The 12,613-nt window shown below is 39.8% G+C and overlaps 1 long non-coding RNA gene across 1 annotated transcript; it reads right to left on the bottom strand.

Annotated features, from left to right (window-relative positions):
* Positions 1-7,448: 7,448 nt before the first annotated feature.
* LOC136749646 (uncharacterized) lies at positions 7,449-10,746 on the bottom strand. Its single transcript, XR_010816773.1, has 2 exons — positions 10,350-10,746; positions 7,449-10,029 (listed from the first exon to the last, which is right to left on the bottom strand). It is a non-coding gene; the product is annotated as an uncharacterized LOC136749646 (long non-coding RNA).
* Between the last annotated feature and the right edge of the window lie 1,867 nt (positions 10,747-12,613).

Genomic DNA, 12,613 nt, shown 5'->3' with positions numbered 1-12,613 from the left:
GCAGAATCTCTGTCAAATAGATAGGAGAGAGTGTCTACTTTGGCATTCTTGGATAGAGAAATTGAAATGGATGAAGAACAGAGACCAGTGAGTTTGATGTGGATTAAGTCTCTTGGTTGACTAAAAATTGAAGTTTGGCACCCTGTAACCCGTGTCGCCACTCTTCAAATGCCAACTTGATGGTCAGAAGCTCTCTATCATAGTTTCATCCTAGTCTTCCGATATCATATTTTTTTCCCGTAGGAGAGCTTTTTAGAAAAGGCACACAGGTAGAGTTTAAGGGGTTGGCCATGCCGACTTTTTCAAGTACAGCACCAACTCTGGATTCCGAGGCATCTACTTCAACCACAAAAGGCAGGGAAGGATCACGGTGCATTAATACGGGAGATGTGGTGAACAGGGTCTTCAAACGGTGGAAAGCGTCATTTGCAGTCTCAGACAGCACAGAGTGCGAGCCGATCCTTTAAGCAGGGAGGTGAGGGGTGAAGCGATGGTGCTTAAGTTACGAATAAATCTTCTGTAGAAATTGGCAAACCCCAGGAAGTGCTGCAGTTCTTTAATTGTGCACAGGTGAGGCTAGTCAGTTACTGTATGTACTTTATCCTGATCCATTTAGACTGCATTGGAGTCAATGATATATCAGAGAAACCCAATGCGTTGTCGATTAAATTATAATTTTTCTGCCTTGACATGAAGGCTGTTTCATAAGAGACATTGAAAGATCTGTCGGACGTGGGAAACATGTTCTGTGACAGTTGAGGAATAGATCAGAATATCATTGATATATACAATAGCACACAAATTGAGAAAACCCCTCAGCACTTCATTAACGAAGGCTTGGAAGACTGAAAGTGCACTGACTAAGCCGAACGGGATCATGAGATATTCGTAGTGGCCACTGCTAGTGTGAAATGCTGTCTTCCTTTCATCGCATTGTTTAATCCTGTACAAATTGTATGCACTGCGTAAGTCGAGCTTCGTAAAGAAGCGGGTTCCTCGGACTTGTTCCAGCACAGTCTGCACCAAAGGTAGTGGCTAGTGATATTTAATGGTGATGTCATTGAGCCCTTGATAGTCAGTACAAGGACGAAGTCCTCCATCCTTCTTTGACACAAAAAAGAAACTTGCTGCAGCAGGGGAAGTACAGGGTCAAATTATGCAGAGATTTAAGGCTTTTGTAATATACTCGTCCATGGCCGGTGACTGTGGGAGTGAAAGGGGGTAGATGCGGTAGATGACTAGGAAATAAATTGCTTCTGTATGAAGAAGACCTATCTGTAGAGTGATGGGGATGGTCCTCTGTAATACAGCACGAGTGCCAATAGGTCGATTGTTCACTGCTTTAACCTGGAGTGGAGGAATACATGGAAAGAGGGGGAGTCCAAGCCAGTCTACTGTGGAGTGGTGCATGAAGTTCCCTGAGGATCCCGAGTCTAGCAGAGCAGGCACAAAGACATATTTAGAATTCCATTTGATTTTGCCATGAATTACACATTGAGAATGAATCAAGAAAGGACACTCTCCTCATAGTAGGATCTTTAGCGCTACCAGGACAGACAAGGCATGTTCCACAAAAATGTCCCACTAGACCACAATAAAGACAGAGGCGGTGGTGTACTCTTCTCTGCCTCTCCTCTGCTGGAATACGGGTCCAACCAAGTTGCATGCGTTCTATGTCGCAGACGGAGTTGGGCATCTGGGAGATTCTGGTCTGTTGGTGCCAGTGGTCCAAGGCTTCTCTTATGGGTCTTCAGAAGGTTATCCAAATGTACCACCATCTGGATAAGCTGTTCCAGTCCTAGAGAGTCATCCCGGCATTCCAGCTCAGACTGTAGGTCCGGGTGAAGACCCGTAATGAGAGCTCTCTCATTCTATCCACTGCTCACCGACAAGGTCTGGAATGTAAGGGAGTAATCTGTCGCGGACAAGGATCCTTGATGGACAGAGAGTAACTGATCAACAGCCTCACTTCTTTCTGCGGGATGATGAAACACATCCTTAAAATGTGCTAAAAAGGCAGAGAGGGAGCAAGTGATTTCTCCTTGCTGCTCCCATATAACCGAAGCCCACTGGAGTGCTTTTCCAGACAGAAGGATGATTATAAATGCAATTTTTTCTGCATCACTAGGGAAAGTGTTTGGTTGGTGGGTGAAGTATATAGCTGGAAGTATATAACACTGGAGTAAGAACCCCTCACATTGGGATGGAACCTCTTCATATTTTTCTGGCACAGTGAGCCGAACTGGCATACCAGTAGCAACAAGCAGCAACAGCATCCGGGGGGGCGAGATTGGAGAGACTTTACGAGATTGTCTAGAGTCTCGGCTACCTGTTTCAGCATCTTCTCTTGAGTACCAAGCACGGCTCCTTGATTCGTCAGTGCCATTTGTAATTGGGAGAGCTCTACTGGATCCATGGTAATAAGGCAAAGTCTTCTGTAACACCAAGGGTTCTTTAGAGAACGTGGATCCAGGTGCAGAACACAAGGGGGGGTCGAGACAATCGGGTGGTCTAGGACCGGCAAACTCGTAGTTAAGACATTCAAGATGTAAAGGGATCAGGCGAACAGGCTATAGGGATAAATCCATTAATCAAAGAACAAATAGAGAAGCGTGGATCAAAACACTTGGGATCAATACATAGAGAAAGAATGCTCTGAATTGCCACTGTAGAGTTAACAAGACTTTGCGAGAACAAAGTGGTATAAATACACAGGGAGAAAGAGAAGCAGACAGGGAAGCAAGTGTGGATAATAATTCAATAATCAGGTGGGCGTGTGGAGAACTTGGGCGAAAGCTGGACATCTACCTGTCAGGATGTAGACATAACATTTTGTATACAGTATACTTTCCCTTTCTACATTTGTGCATACATCTCCACAATGGTGAATGACACAAACATCAGCCATACATCAAATCAAATTAATCCTCATAATATGGTCCTTAAATGATAAAGGTATGGACACAAACTGAACATGCCCATAGCATTCAAATAACAGATTTGTTTCACACAGAGCATGCCCTGTTCAGATAACTTTTTTTTTTAAAGACTTTCTACAAAACATGAATATGAATAGAACACCTGGAAAAATATATACAAAACTTCATACTAACAATTTTTTTGTACAATAAAAAAAAATGTTTCTGTCCAGGATCAGACACACACCAAAAGGCGGAGGAAGGAAGGAAGATCTCGACACGTTGTGAACGTGTGATTCAACGTGTCATACCGAGAACGTGGCTCCCGGGAGGCATTTTACTTCTAGTGACACAATCTTTATATTTCTAACTCTGGAGACTCCAATAATGAGCCCTTCTCAGCAGACACCAAGGGGTTCGAATCTGTTTGCGCTCCGGATGCGAGACCGGCGCGCCGGAGCTCTAGCTTTTGATTTCGCGCTTCTGGAGCCACCTGGCCCAGAGGGGTTTCCATAGAAATGTATCAGAAATGTGCTGTTACTTTGTAATCTGGCTTTGTCTGTTTCTTGTTTTGATAAAATAAGTATTTTCTCCAGGAGTATATACCACTGGCCAAAAACCTCATGCACTCCTCTTCACGCATTCTTTGTGTGTTGAATGTGCTATGCTGCCCCCTGGTGAAATACATTTTAACAACAAAATGTCCACAAAGCACAATTTCAGTCAAAAAAATGTATTTTTTTCCCGTGTCAAATACCCTTCTGTATATCTATGCAATATTCACAACATTTTCTAATCAGACTTAATCATACTTACCCCATGTTAATTTAAATGAACCTAGCTGTCATTGAAGGGAATGTTTTAAAGCCAGTGCTACAATATACCATATAAGTCAATATAGTCATAATGTTTCAATCAATTAATCAATCAATCAAAACTTTCATTTATGCAGGGAAGTCCAACTGATACCGAAACCTGATTTGCAGACAGGCTCTGCTACAAAGTCAGGAAATAAATAAAATGTAGGTTAGTTAAAGGAAACACAACACATAATAGACACATGTACATAAAACATAAAAACATATAGTCATGCATATAGTAAGCTGGATAACTAAAATTGATTTTTTTTTATATTATTCAAAACCGGAGGAGCTTAAAGAAGGCATTCTTGCTTAAAATCTAAGAAAATGTTATTTCTAAATTAAGGCAATCCTGTGCATGAGTGTTATACTCAGTGTGTCTGACAGTTAAGAGTGATGAGACATAAGGAAGTCATTTCTGCAAAATGGCATTGTGAATGAACAATAAACTATGGAGCTTTCTTCTAATTTCTTCTTTCTTTGTATTACTCTTACATTTTGTAAGTTGCCCTGGACAAGGGCGTCTGCCAATAAATAAATAAATAAATAAATAAATAAATAAATAAAAATTGCTAAAGGGGAGTTTTCATGTTCTCCCCGTGTCTGAGTCGGTTTCCTCCGGGTACTCCGGTTTCCTCCCACCATCCAAAGACATGCTGGTTAGGTTAATTAGCCACACTAAATTGTCCTGTGTGTGTGTGTGCCAGCGATGGACTGGCATCCCATCCTGGGTGTATTCCTGCCTGGCACCTTACGCTTGCCGGGATCGGCTCCGGTGTCCCCCGTGACCCACATGGATAAGCGGTTTTGAAAATGGATGGATGGAATTGCTAAGGGATGACCAGCCAACTTTTGAATACAATTTACAGTGATGTGTATGGAAGGGGTCAACAGTGATGAACCTGTGAGCACTATGGTAGATGGTATCAAGAGTTTTCAAAGTTAAGGCTGCAGTATTTATATATATATTATGTAACCATAATCAAGCACAGTCATATGTTGCTTGAACAATTTTCTTTAAACTTTCTAGTGTAAAACATTACTGGTTTCTACAGAGAAACACCAGTCTTATTTTAAAATGTGTTTAAGATGACTGTCATCAATCCAGATACCTAGACATTTGTATACAGGGACACGCTCATTTATGGGTCCATATAGGGTGCACATATTAAAATCAGTGGATTTAGGAGGTTTAGAAAATAACATAACATTATATTTTTACTAGGAGTCTCACGACTAAATAGTGGCATGTATTATTCCCTTGTGTGTTACCCTGATTGCTTTTCTGTCTTTGGACTCAAATGTACAACCATAGGGTGTAATTCTGCATTTTCTCAGACAGAGGGCATCACAGACAGCAAAATAACGACAATCACTTGCAAGCACCTCAAACACAGACTTATAAATTATATTAATCCAGAAATATTCTGTTTGTAAAAGGTAATGGTGTGAGTTTATTTTTACCTTATACAGACTGGAGAAATGTTAGCACTCTGTCCAGTTCTGGACCACTTTTAGGTATACTCTGCTTCCTGTAGTGATGATACAGTTCCCCATTCATGTTTTTAAATAACTGTGTGAAAAATAAGTCAGCTTTTCACATGTTTAGGATTGTCCTAATTAGTCTTTACTTTATGACTGTCAGATAGTACTAGTACTAGTATCTCTTATCTGATGAGTATATGTTGACCTGAATGACAGCAGCTGTTTTTCCATCTATTTTCATTTTATCCATAATTATATTGTAGTTTTCCATAAGCTTCTTCTTCTTGTGAGTATTTCTGAGTAAATGGGCTGAGGGCATTATCCAAGTAGATTTACAATGGTTACAGCTTTGAAAAATTATATATATATATATACAAGGAATCCACTGTCAGAAAAAAGGCAAAGTTCTATATATTATATGTATGCAAATGTAAATACATGGAGTTTCAACAGCACCAGCATTAGCCTTTGTCAATCCACTGCAAATATGTTCAATGTTTTTCAATCTTTCTTCCAGGTCACATCCTCTGATCTTCGCATCTTCTTCATGGTCTTCTTCTTGGTCATTTTCTTATCTCTTGGGATCCATTCTAAAGCTTCTTTAGTCCACCTCTCTGTTCTCTTTTATTGTATCTTCTCCATTGCCACTTTAAAATATCGTGGATAGGAATAATAATATATGCATTTATATCTATGCAATGGGAAATACAGCACAGCAGCCCTAATAAAATGGAATAGCACTCATGCTATCCAACGGGTTAAGGTGTAGTATCCACAGCTGCAGTCAGAATAGAGCAGATATATACTGTGGATCTGCAGTTTCTTTGCAGTCAAGCAAGAGCCAGAGCAGCCAGTCTGGGAGCCACAGAGGCCTGTGGAGGGGAGTGTGTCAGCAGGGAGGGAGTTAAGGAGAACATAGGAGGAAACCATGAGACTCCTGTGACCTCCGCTCTCCTCACATGAAAGAGACATTAGAAGCCAGGGGGTGGAGGGATGGGGTGGCGGGGTGTGTTACCATTGACTGTTTACAAAACTAATAATAGCAGCATTTCCAGCAAGCCAGCAGGCCTGAGCACACTTTAGCACAGCATCCAAAATGGCATTTCCCAATTCATAGCTTCACGCACAGAGACAACAGCCTGTACAGACACTGCACTGATGTAAAGATCAGTCACAATCAGTCATTGTGAAAATATCAGTCAGAACTCAGTGCTCTATGATGATAAGCTAATACAGATCTGCATAAATCACTTGCCTGGAAGGCTACAGTGAAGCAAGTTATACTCTCTCTTGAAATAACTACACTCTCTCAGAACTTGAATGATGTAAGTGAGTCTGTTATGCAAACCTAAAAAAACTGTGAACGAATTCAGCATTAGAATCGTTCTGAACTATACCCTGTTTTTGAAGCTGAGTGGACACACAACATTGCCGTGATCACGGTGACTGCATTAACCAATCAGCATTGCCAGATCCTTTCCCAAGTGAACCAAATAATATTGTGGCAAAGTAAAGTAAATTGAACACAGAACAATATGATGTAGTCTATCTATGAAATGTGCAGACAACAATTGGATAACATTACCAACATGGTAGTTTGTTTCTGCAACATTTGTCCACCTCATACTTGTCAGAACCAACATACAAACTTCAAACTCACACAGCATTACCACAAGTCAATTTTCAAGCTGGGTTCCCCTCTTCCACCAAGAGGGGGCAGCCATAGCATAGAAACTGGGCACAGAGGCAGTGAACAGGGCAGAGAGACAGGGAGGCAGAGTTCCACCGGGCTTGGGCACAGCCCCAGACTTCAGATCAAGAGACGCACAGAACGGATATTTACAGCATAGGCCCACGTGCCACCCAGCACAGTACTCACTGACTGGAACGTTACCTCCCCTGGCTGTGAACACACTGTGCCCATTAGACTATCCCTATTTGTACACCAGGCAGTCTGGCATGACCTGACATTTGCAAACTAAACATACATCTGGTACCTCGGTGCTGTGTTTGTCCATCCAATTTTATTTCAGTTTCTAATGACCAAATATAGTGCAGCTACCTCAACCATATACACGAAATACATACATTGTCAAAATATCTTGTTTAAACACCAATGTCCTCTCTAATCTGTTTTAAATTTAAATTTTAATGCAATACATAAACAATCCCAGACAATTTGGGAGAAAGTTATCTCATGATGCTTTATTCAAAGTGTTATATTTGAAATTGTTTGGTTATTTTGCCATTCTGTAAGTTACATTAACAGCAAAAGCAATAACCAATTTAAATGTACACCATCTTAGGCTTTTCAGTTATTTAATAGTGCAGGAATAAGAAATAAAACCAAATGCTCTGACATCTCAGTTATCACGAGTTCCACAGTTGATACAGTTATCAGTTTATAGCACAGTTTATACTTATAATCATCAATTTAACAGGTTATAGTTCAATACCCCTGCACTGAATTCACCATTTACTTTAACAAGACTGTATACAATTACAATGTATGAAATAATTCAAAACCATGTAAAACCAATGGTATACCAATCAGTTCTACTTATCCCATGTATGATCATCTTAATATTTAGATATTTTTTAACCCTGTCTATGTTATCCAATTCTTTGAAACCAAGGATTAAACTAGTTGTTTTGTTTTACTCTGAACTCTAGGCAACTGTTTTATTTACTGAACCAAAACACACTATTCTAAAGGAGGTATTTGATAATTTTATATTGTAATTCTCTTGATTTAAATTCAGCACATTTTTTCTTTATGCAATATTATAATCAATAGCCTTTATCGCTTCCCCATACTATCTAGATGAAGACAATATCAAAACAATATAAACTCCTCAATCCTTTTCACAGGCAATTTTTTTAACATCCACATTCCCTTTTTGATATTTGTATTTACCAATTCTTGCTACCTGGATGTAGTCCACTAGTCCACATTCAATTTCATCTGCCCAGTACATAATAATGCTCAGAAATAAGAAGAAGTTTACAGGAAGCAATGACTAATGGGAGTTTTTATGTCTATTTTTATATTCTCATATGTAATTTATTTTTGCATGTATCTGCTTTACTCAACTCTCTCATCATCTCTCTCATTATTTGTTATTTATTATCCTGTTTTTAATATTTGGGAATATATCTGAACAGAATTATTTATTTTGTGATTTGAAATAATTTTCTGGGTGCTCTTTGTTTATAGAATGCAGTATGTGCAATGGAAAAACTAAGCCTACTGAAGAACTCACATCAATCCATCCAAAATCCTATTTTATTTATTGTCCATTGGAGATTCACTTTCGATTACTGTAGAATGCATTTGCTATTTTACAGGGTGTCTGTCTGCTTCATCACCAGCAAACTGTTATCACCTGCACTGCATTTACTACACATGAACTAAGATCAGATGACAAGCTTGTTTCATTCTTGGTTAAGATTTGTATCAATTTCTTGTATACTGCAGTTTTCATTTCTAGCTCAAACATGATAGTTACATGGCAGTTATTTGATTACATGACTCTTTGCCAACAAATACTAACCTACAGACATATAAATTGTATCTAATTGATAGTTTTGTAAGGTTTACATTGAGATTGACCTTGATGTGCCCAGACTTTTAAAATCGTGTGGCAAATGACAAAGCTATTTTTGCGGGTAATGGGACAATTGCGTTATAATCCTGACTGACACACACACACACACACACACACACACACAAACACTACGAGGAGGTATACGTGCGGAGAGGCACTCTCCACTGCGGTGCATGCTGGGAGAGCTCAGCCCAGCTGCTTCGAGAGCATTGACCTTGGCAGCGACGGCAGTGTTTATCATGAATAAAATGACGTCGTACGAGAACTGGGCCGTGTGCCGGCGTTACAGACAACTTACGCCTTTTAGCCTATACAGTTGACTTTTTCTCACGTCCGTATTTACACTGCAGCGTTGTGCAATCAGCATCATAAGAGGAAGACACAGTCATAATGGCCTGAGCGGCGCTTTCATTTATAACGTTGCCATGGGAACGGGACAAGCTCAGAAGCCGGCATTGTGGAAGACACTGATGGAATAGTTCACAGACAGCCACTTTATCAGCTTTTTTAATAGAGAGGTTTTATTGCAGCTTTTTGCTTTATCAGAATCCACTCTATCATCATAAACCTGTTTTGGAATTCCCCTTGTAATCTTTGACACGTAGTGCAAGTTATATATGGATAAGGTCGTCTGCTACGAAATAAATAAATAATATATACAGTGAGTCCTGTTTTGAGCAACCCACCAGTGTGGCACGCAAACTGTCCCCTCTGTCAGAAAACACACCAGACTCACAAGGAAAAAAGAAGAATTCAAGAAAATGTAAAAGCCATCATTATGGTTTCACACAAACACATTTATAAAGAAAAACGTTTAATTTCAGCTATTTCCTGACACTATGCTGGGTGTTGTTGCTATGGGCTGGCCGAGCGGACATCTAACGTCTATCTGCACCTTTGACTCACTTTCTTTGAACAGGAAGTGTGTATTTTCTGGGAAGCAAGCTTTTAACAACCATTACTAAAAAAAAAAAAAAAAAAAAGTAACATGGCAATGAGTCAGACTTTGTATAATCGTGTTGACATTTCTTTCTTTCTTTCTTTGTTTTTTCACCAGAAGTAAGTTGGAGATGTGCTGATGTTGCCACAATGCTGTGTGTTAGCTCGGTTTGAATCACAGTTCCCGGAGTCACTTCTGTGGCCTATGACACCGGCTCACTGAAGAAAAATATAATGCGAAAAGCATGTGAACACCAATTTTTCACTTCGAACAAATTAGTTACAAATGTAAATGCATTCGCTACATAATGAATTAACCAACTGGCTATATGTCATTTAAATTCACTTTAAACCATTCTGCGATACAGAAAATAAAAAGCCTATCATTGATATTTTTAAAATGATATTTTGAAAACAACCAGTTAGTGTCACAATCTGTAATTCAGAAAATTAAATATTATACTTCTAAGTACATTTAAACAACAGTGAATTTAAATATGTTAGTAAAACATGAAACTTGAAAGTGAAAGTGAATTTACCTTAAGCGGCTCTTCGGTCTGACATCATCTGAGGAGACGCCTGGCTTTAGTATGGTCTGGAGGAGAACGCTTGAGCTCTTTGAAATAATGAAGCTGGGACATTTCTGACGTCATTAAATACATTTACTGTGATTATTGTTCATACATGTGATATTTTAAAGTTGTATACGTCAATGTTTTACAAGTTGCACGGATAGCGCATCTGTCGGCATTTTGTCGGATAGGATCCAACTCCCAGACCTAACTGCTGTCCAACCATGACAACCATAATCCGACGTCGACTAAACGTCACCCCCCCAACTATACTGCTGTTTCACCATGACAAACATAATCCGACGTCGGCTATACGTCACTCCCCCAACCATACTGCTGTCCGAACATGCCAACCATATGCCACGTCCCGTGCTATCTGTGAAGTGTGCGATTTGGAACGCAGCCTCTGTGACGTCAGCACAACGTCACGCGAAGTGTACACTTGTTGAAGGGTGTAGGGTGCAATTAAGTGTGCTATCTGGGACGCAGCCAAGTCGTATCTATAACGCTCAAATTAAATAATTTTATTGCACCAAATCACCCTGTGAATAGAAATAATCTGATCCAGTTTAACACTATGTGCTTGAAACCTTGATGTTAAAGTGTAGACATGACAAGTTCACACACAGCCGGATTTTTTCTTCTCCATCTTCCTCATATTTAAGGAACTGTAATTCATATGTTCCAACAGCATAGACATAATATAGACGGCTAAATGATAAATATATTTCTATACGGTATCCTGTTGACTAGCACAGAGCTCTATGTAATATCTGCATAAATCTGTAATAAATTAGTCTAAATTAGGCGTTTTAGTTTCATTAACATCGATGCAATTAAAAAACAATAAACGTATAAGCATTTAACTTTTTTGCAATTGTTTGCTTCTTCCTGGGCTTTTGCAGACACAGCAGCATTCTATATTCAATATGATTTCTTTGCCTCCTCATATGCCGTCATTATCTGCTGTTCACCAGCGCTGAAATAGCGGCAGCTCTTTTGCCACTGTCAAATCATTGTTTCGGCGCCACTGAGCGCCCTTTCGTAGCCAATCGGCAACGCGCATTTAAGCGCGCGCGTGCACGATAAGCAAAGTCTGATTTAAGTTAACGAGCTAATTAAATCCCAGATAAGTGTTGGAAGAACCGAAAATCCAGGATATCAGTTAGCGCGTTAGCTTAATCCGGGATAAACCAATTTAGCCTGGATTTGTTAAACCACGTAGGACCCCAGGACATGAGAGAGAGAAATTCCCCATTAAAATTTCAGAAGACTGGAATGTTCATAAGAACATAAGTTTACAAGTGAGAGGAGGCCATTCGACCCATCGTTTGGTGTCTATTAATAACTGAGTGATCCAAGGATCCTATCCAGTCTATTTTTAAATGTTCCCAAATTTTCAGCTTCAGCCACATCACTGGGGAGTTTGTTCAGATTGTGACGACTCTCTGTGTGAAGAAGTGTCTCCTGTCTTCTGTCTTGAATGCCTTGAAGCCCAATTTCCATTTGTGTCCCCGGGTGCGTGTGTCCCTGCTGATCTGGAAAAGCTCCTCTGTTCTGATGTGGTCGATGCCTTTCATGATTTTGAAGACTTGAATCAAGTCTAGTTGAAGTAGTTTAATAAATACGTATGAAAATCTTATTCTCCTGTCATGTTTCTTCTCTCTTCTTCAGTCAGCTCGGCTTTCATTGGCTGCTGATGACGTCACCCTCCACGATCGGCGCCGATCGAGTCGTAAATATGAAACGTTTAATAAAATCGTAGCGGCTCCGACAGGCTTACGATCGGATCGCAGGGAAGCGACGCATCGAGCATCGGCAGCGACGTCACCAGCTGCTTGTCGTGAGGACCAAATCGGGCTCAAATCGGCCTTAAAATCGTGTAGTGTGACCCCAGCCGATGAATCAGATAGAGTCGGAAAGCAAATAATCGCCCAATTCGATTAAAGCGGGAAAGCCTCTAAACTTGAACACAGAGACTCCTTTTTAACTGAAGCCGGCTGTATGGAGGAAGGGTTTCACAAGTAAGAGTATATATATATATATATATATATATATATATATATATATATATATATTGTGTAGGCGATTGAAAGGGTCTTTGCTGCTTGAATGTTTAACTGCTATATACTATAGAAATTGATGAAGGTATATAATTAGAATTAAGCACATTCCTCTAAAGGAAAAATGTTTGTGTTTGTTAATTTAGTCACTAACGGCTAGTTTAACTC

This window comes from Amia ocellicauda, chromosome 5 (genome assembly GCF_036373705.1).
Source record: "Amia ocellicauda isolate fAmiCal2 chromosome 5, fAmiCal2.hap1, whole genome shotgun sequence".
Lineage (NCBI taxonomy): Eukaryota > Metazoa > Chordata > Actinopteri > Amiiformes > Amiidae > Amia > Amia ocellicauda.
The sequence above is the reverse complement of the archived record's forward strand: the minus strand, read 5'-3'. Positions and strand labels throughout refer to the sequence as shown.